The 8,297-nt window shown below is 29.4% G+C and overlaps 1 protein-coding gene across 1 annotated transcript in view; it reads left to right on the top strand.

The window, feature by feature from the left end:
• Nucleotides 1-738: 738 nt before the first annotated feature.
• Nucleotides 739-8,297, top strand: part of LOC145287973 (allatostatin-A receptor-like) — a 158,295-nt gene continuing 150,736 nt past the window's right edge. Inside the window, exon 1 of the mRNA XM_080135949.1 lies at nucleotides 739-2,017. The gene's annotated coding sequence lies outside the window, so the exon portion shown is untranslated. The remainder of the gene's footprint in view (nucleotides 2,018-8,297) is intronic.

The raw sequence follows: 8,297 nt of genomic DNA, 5'->3' as shown, positions 1-8,297 counted from the left end.
TTGTTTTTCAAGACATCTACAATTTTTGACATGTTCTAGCGTTCAAATCATGTCATGGATTTTTATAAGAATTGGAATAAAGATTATAGTCATAAAGTTTAGTCAGACGTTGATTCTAATATACAGAAGAGTGCATAAATCTGGTGCGAGTCCGTTCTATTTCGGGAATTAAATGTTTCTGGGGCAGGGATTCGTTTAGCTTATATAATATGCATCAAGCGTGTTGTTTTAATAATTGAATAAATGGAAAAGCCCTTAATCTAAAAAAAACATTAAAAAAATAAACGATAACAAACAACTGGAGAAAACTTGGGTTATATTTGAAGAAAAAGGGAGTATTTTTAAAAAAATAAATGAAATAGCAACTGTCCGGTCATTTCCTTCCGGCTATTCTTCAAAACATATTTTTCTATGATCATCTGTTTTGAAATACAACAATGGTTCCTGGTTTAAAGTTGGTAAACGTGGGCCGGTTCTGAATGCAGCAGCATCAGATTCTCTGCCTACCTTGTGCTCGTTTCAGCTTGTTTGATACCTGTTTTTTTTTTTTTTTTTTTTTTTTTTTTTTTACTTCTTTAAGTTTATCGTTTTATTCTGTTTGGCGTCGTCTTCTACCTTGTTTCGCTGTATCGCCTCATATTTCACTTCGTTTCTTCTTTGAATTATTGAAACTTGTCTTTTTCTTCAGTTTCTTATTCTTCTAGTTTTCCTCTCCTTTTCTTTCTCTTATAGACATTTGCCAATCAGTTGCTCGTTGCTGTCTTTGATGCTACTACGTTTCTTTACTTCTTGTCGGAACTTTGTTTTACTTTCAGCATTTATTCTTTTTTTTCTTTTTTTTTATTGTTTCCTTCTTCTTCTATATGTTGCTTCCAGCTCCAAACTCTACACCCAACCCGAAAACTTCCCACCTCCTAATTTACTCCTCCTTACCCACTCTTTACCGTTACCGCAGCCGCCGCCGGTTTATCGCTTCCATTTTTTTTTTCTTTTTCTCGCGTCCTCACATTTCTATTTCTTCACTTTCACAGAACACTTCCTTGTGAGTAAATGGATGAGTGAACGTCAGAAATACTTGCCATTAGCAAGCGCACCCACCTTCTCTCTCTCTCGCACTCTCTCTTTCTCTCTCTCACTCCTGGCGCACCAACCTGGTGCCTCTATTCGACCGCACTGGGCCAAAATATAAAGAAAGAAAACAGAAAAATAAAAGGCCCAAGTTCTCACACTTGATATTTGCCATCAATAGCCAATTGTTGAAAAATATCCGTTTCCCCGCCTTCAAAAATGTTGACTTGTGAAACTCATGATTTTCTTCACCTTCACTCTGCGCACTTATCTATACTTGACCTCCACCATAAACTTCAACATATTCTAAAAAATTACATCCGGAGAAATATACAGCCTGATATTTCCCTATCGCTTCTTATTGGTCCATTGGATTCTATACCGGCCAATCACGAGCTTGGATGTCCCTGAGTAAGATTACCGGCGGCATTTATTAAAACTGTTTTAGAATAAACATTCATTTTGCAATAGAAAAAAAAAGACACGAAAAGAAATTTATGAGCAAGAAAACAAAATAAGTTCAGTTTTTATTCGCAAATTATAGGAAAAACAGGAGAAATCGAAAGACAAAATTGCAATTTTTGTACAACGTTGACATTTTGTTTTGCAAACAAAAAAAGAAAATTAAAAAAAAAACCTCAATAAATAAACAAAACACAATAAAATATTACACAAACATATATCTACATGCATACATAAATATGTTTGTATCAAGACACACATAATACTTATATGCAAAATACATGATAATAAAACATACATTTATACTTTGCTGCAGTTTCACGATATCACTATTCATCAGAAGTGTCATCGATAAATACACATACCCATATAAAGGTACACATATATCTATATATGGACTAAAATACAGACTAAAACCAAATGGCATAAAGGACATAAAAACATAATTTCTGGGATCCGGGAATTATTTATACGGAAAACATTAAAGGTTTGTACTTTTATTACATTTTTCTGAATTAATTCTTGCGCTATGTATTCACAAAATAAACTACAAAAAAGAGCATTTATTGGGGCGAACTTTTTTTTAAAAGAAGTATTACACTTGTATGATAAAAATCATACCTTTTCATTAATTAGTCAATACCGTGTGTACCTTTGTTATTGTTTGTTATTGATTCCTATGCAAATCCTATGTAGATCCCTGATTATTATTATATATGACATATTTATTGATTATTACACGTACTTATGACAGCCAATACAACTATTTAATCTACATTGATTTCACCAAAAAATTTATAAACTTGTAAGACGTTATTCATATATATATATATATATATATATATATATATATATATATATATATATATAAATATATATATATATATATATATATATTTCAAATTAATGTGTATATTTACTTCAAAATCATACTTTTTCTTTTTCTTCTGCTTTAAAGAGACTTTTCTAACATTGTTTTTATTCGGGTTTATACTATTCTCATACACAATATGTTTGTCTATGCTCTTTCGTTATTTTCATGAGAAGTGCTCGCCTGAGCTCCAATCTATACCCCCTTACCAAACTTTCACAAAAAACACTCGATTAGCTACAACCATTATCAACAATTTCTACCATCTCTATCTGTGCTGGTGCTACCCGATCAGGCTGTGTAAAGATAGTGGTTCTTTGAGACGAAATGCTCCTAACATTGATGCTTTTTGTTTTTCTTCCTTTTGCAACATTTAATTACGTTTTGCAAAACCAAAAACACAAACAACAACCCACATTTTCCCCTTTTACTTCTTCGTATTTCCCCTTTCTATCTCCCCCACTTCCTGACTAGTTTCCTAACCTAAAATGTACCAAATATTAATGCGTTGACCCTTTTTCCTCTCTCATTGCAAAACTCATGCATGCTCTGCAGGGCCGGGGAAAAACCCGATAAAACCCACTATACAACAACCAAACCAAACACTACAAACTAGCGATTGAAAATACAGATAATAAAATAAGAACCTACAAAATAACTGGATGCAACATGAATACGATTTCCAAAATAACTGGATTTGGCATTAAATAACTCGAAAAGGGGTGATATACCGTAAAACATAACAACTAAACCAAACCTCTATATGCGCTTAAATCTAAACACAGATGAACAAAGCTTCTTTCCTTAAACTTCCCACCTGTGGAGCACTATTTCATTGAACTGCTTCCCGGATGTCTATAGAATGGTAGCCTTTAAGTCCAATTTAATAAGTGAGCGCTGACCCGTCCTCTAAAATAGACCCGGATTCTACCCAATTCACACCATTAAAGATTACTAAACTACAACCTTAAATTCATTAACCCTTATCCTCGAGCGCCCTTCGGTCCTTGATAAGCGATGATTTCTTTGTTAAAATATTGATGATTACGTGCAAAAGGAAATCCTTCTTTTTCTTAAAGCTCACAGGGACTTTAAACATGTTAAAGTAGATAAAGTATGGTTGCGTCCATGCAGAGTGAGAAGAACCGAGAAAAATACATAGGTAACTAAGAAAGAGATGGGTGGCTTTTTCAGTTAATTGCAAATTGCGACTTATTAGAGTAATCAAAAGAGATTCTTTTCAAATATAAATTAATCACAGAACTATGAGACACAAATTAGCATGCGTTTCGTGCGTTTAAAATATATTGTAAAATACTGCAGTGGAAACAAACGTTTATGAACTCTCGGTTAGTATTAATAAGGATTACTGGTTTACGCCTTTAGTTTTGAATACATTCAAATGTTTTCACATATTAAAAAAGTTACATTCTTTAAGACAATCATATAATAAACTCAAATAACACACATATTTTTATAATGTTAATTGAAATTATTATTTTTTGTTTAACATAAAACAAACATTTTAATTAATGGGGGAGGGTTAAACATGATAAATTTGTACTTTCTGCACATTTTTACCCCATTAAAATATCAATCGTGCTTCTCACACAATTCTTTTTTCGGATCATATTTTTTAACAAATAAATTTAGAGTAAAATGGTAGAAATTTTGCATTTAATAATTGATTCAACAGTGTCCAACTATTATAAAACCTATCTGAGTGGACATTATATTTAGTATATAATAGTTTGTATTTCATCATAAATGATTTACAAAGTGATTAAGAATACATGCAGAACATTTCATGGGGCAAAGGGGATTCTGAGTTACCTCCCTTGGATTTATAAGTATATTGTTAAACGTTAATAATACCCACTTCTTATATATATATATATATATATATATATATATATATATATATATATATATGTGTGTGTGTGTGTGTGTGTGTGTGTGTGTGTGTGTGTGTGTATAAGTAAAAAGTAAGGTGGTAGAAAATAGTCGAGCACAGCACAAAAGCTCGTTTTTCAATAGCTTTGACAAAATGTAAGAGAGAGTGCAACTCATTTACCATAATACCTCTACTTACCCTTGATTTTCACCTTATGATGCAAAGTGTTTTACAATTTTAAGTCTTTGATATGACTCAACACACTAAACTATGTCAAATAAGTTATGTATAATACTGTTTAGTTATACAAACATTGCATGAGTACATATTTTGTTAAAAACTGCAAACGTCAATCGATATATCTATATATATATATATGTTTGTGTGTGTGTGTGTGTGTATAAATAAATAAAGTAAATATATATATATAAATTAAAAGTAAAAAATAATGAAACGTAATTTTAAAATTGTGTCGATATTTATTATAAAAATATAAAAAATTAATAAAACTAAAAATTACATAAAACTACAGAAAAATTAAAAACAATTATTTATATAAAAATTTAAAAAAATATTAAATGAATAATTCCAATGCTCATTGTTTACCGAGTAAAATTTATGATTATAGAATAAAACTACAAACGTTTAAGATAATAAATTCATTTCAATCTTTGTCGGTCATTTCCATGTTTAAAGATTTCATTTTCACGTGTTTTCTGGAAGTATTATGACATTGAGTAAAACCATTTTTTACTCAGTTCCATTTGAATATGTAAAAAAAAGTAATTTAGAAAATGAATTAAAAATACATATTATAGCATTAGAATTTGCTGTATTTACATTTTCCGTCAAAACATTGATATAACTACAGCAAGTTATTGTTCCAATTAAATGCATTTATACTGTTTATGTTATTTTTTCATCATATAATGACGGCATGAATAAAGTTAGGTATGTATTAATATACATAAATACATATACTAGCATGGTGCCTAGAATCGCTGGGTCGCAAAATACGCTTCATTTATGATATTTTTATTAATGCAGATTTCGTATTTGTTTTTATATTCTATTGGACTCAATATATAGTACTGATTTAAAAAAGTAAGAAAAAAAATGACTCGTGCGTCACCACCAAGAATCGAAGCTAAAACGTTTAGCTTACAATTACGATTTACATTAACGCTTGAACCAATAACTATTACGTTACGCATATATATTCGTTATGCAATCGTCCGACCTTCACTTGGCAAAGTCCACTTTTTTAATTTTCATACTTTTGCACCGATTTTCCTCGGTTAAACCTAAATATAAAGTTTCGTATTGTTTCGAATGCCCTATATATTAAGTTTCATATATGTAGACAAAAGTTGACAGGAGTTTGGTGGGTAAATTTTTTAAACAAATATGTATACGCATACATAAATATATAGGGAAAGACATTAGTGTTTAATATAATCTTTTTACGTAAATATTACGCAAGTATAAATCATGGAGAATATCTGCATGAATATAATTACACGTAAAAGTAAACTAAAGATTATCATCCCATATAAAATCGAAAAAAAACTAATAGGGAATTGATTAAATAAATGTTTAAAATGCAATTCATAATAAACTTGTATTTTCTTTTTAAATAATAAAAAAACGGGCCCCAACTCAAATTAATAAAGTGTACACTGGACCCGTTTTATTTGGGTCACCCTGTATTAATACACAAAAAATATAGGAGTGTATACATATATATATACATATATATGCGTATATATATATATATATATATATATATATATATATATACATATATATATATATATGTGTGTGTGTGTGTGTGTGTGTGTGTGTGTGTAATGTACAAGATCCGCTCCCAAACTAATTGTTTAATGATGTTACTACTGCTGACACCAGTTGTCTGTGTTCCAAAATTTATAGTCACTGCTTAGTCATTATAAGTTCTTGGACACAGACAATGAGAAGAATTGTAATATATATTTCATTTCATTTATGTTATTAATTTATATTCAAAAAGAGTAAAGGCTGTGTGAAAACTTTTCTGGAAATTCAAGTGTCAAATTAAAAAAATATTTCTTGACTTAATTTCTTCCTGCTACCCGTAAATCTTAATCCTTAAATTATAAACATAATTAAAATCACGTAATGGATTTTTGTCAACATTGGAATATATTAGCATCATATATTTATTTTAATCCCCGCAAATTTACCCGTGCTGGGACGGGTATTTTTGGAATTTTATTATTGAACGATTAACACTAGTATCTTTTTGGACTTGCACCAACAACTTGTTACAGGAATGAATTCTTCTCTTGATAAAGATACATTATTACACAATTTATTAGACATAGGCGATCAAACAGCTTGTGGCCTTTGAACTCATTTTAAAAACCGTATCTCTAGTAAACATTGTTGTTTAAATGTTACATAATTCAATTATAATGTGTCACATTCATCGCAATTCATAACGATACACTTTGTATATGAAAGAATAATTGCAGTTGCCCATCATGAGATGCATGAAATGCACCTGAAATTTGAGTCCTATAAATTTAGGCCAAACCTTTTATTTGTATTCGTTCAAATAAAACTGAAATCTTTACTTGTATGAAAAAAATGTCTTATATTTTATTACAAACTACAGTTTCACTATTTAATTTCTATGCACGAGTTTAATTTTGTTTAAGTAATGCCCCTTTCTTATTAAATTATATCTATGCGAGAATTTACTCACGACAATCACTAAAAGTTGAGTAAAAATACAGAGACACATATGAGAACGCATATACATAAAATATGTGCACACTCACATACGTAAATAAACACAGACGTTCATATCAATTTGTAAATAGCAAGGTACGCGCACTAATACATACATTGAGAAAAGTACATTTTTATACACATAAAAAATGACGTAATTACATGATTGTAAATACATATATATATAAATATATATCTATATATATATTTATATATACAGATAGATAGATAGATAGATAGATAGATAGGCAAACACATATGCAGACATATAAATGTATTTTTATATACAAATGCGCATATGTATACCCATGTGGATAAACATGCACACATACTAATTCCTTAATTAAATAAAATATGCGCATATGTACGAAATACTTATGTGCCCAACACACATACGACTACATATATATATATATATATATATATATATAAATATATATATAGAAATACATATATATTTTTATATATATATATGTATATATATATATATATATATATATATATATATATATATATATATATATATATATATATATATACTTTTTACTCCGTTTTTGCCGAAAACGTGGCTGCCACGGGGTTAAAGTTCAAACTATTCAGACAATTTTGGGTGTAAACATTGGAAAATTTACATAAGGATGTTCAGACATGCAGCAAGCTTTTTAACTGGTTTTTGGGCAACAATTTGGCTACCAAGACCTCAGAGTTACAATAGTTTACCTTTGCAGAGTCTACCAAACTCCTCCCCCAATTTTGGGTCTAAGCACTTGTAGATTTAGATGTAGGTTAACTATACATGAGTCAAACTTTTTAATATATATATGTACACATGCACATAAAGTTATAAACAGTACATAGGGCTCGAACGAAACCTAGCTAAACTGCTAGTATATATAATATATATATATAATATATATATAATATATATGTAATATATATATACTATACATATAATATATATACAATATATATAATATATTATATATATATATATATATATATATATATATATATATATATATATATATATAAACCCTATACATGTTTTTAAATACACCCCTCTATCTAAACAAACATAATATAAAGAATACCCGAACAGTCTAAGACTGAAACAAAAATTCACATTGCTAAAGTCTAAGAATCCAAAAAATAAATATCAAAATAGAATGAAAGCACCCCTACCCTTAATTCAGAAGAGCTGGTTCTCCCCCCCCCTTCTCACACATACAC

Source organism: Euprymna scolopes, chromosome 11, assembly GCF_053919585.1.
Source record: "Euprymna scolopes isolate OS-2025 chromosome 11, ASM5391958v1, whole genome shotgun sequence".
NCBI lineage: Eukaryota > Metazoa > Mollusca > Cephalopoda > Sepiida > Sepiolidae > Euprymna > Euprymna scolopes.
The sequence above is the reverse complement of the archived record's forward strand: the minus strand, read 5'-3'. Positions and strand labels throughout refer to the sequence as shown.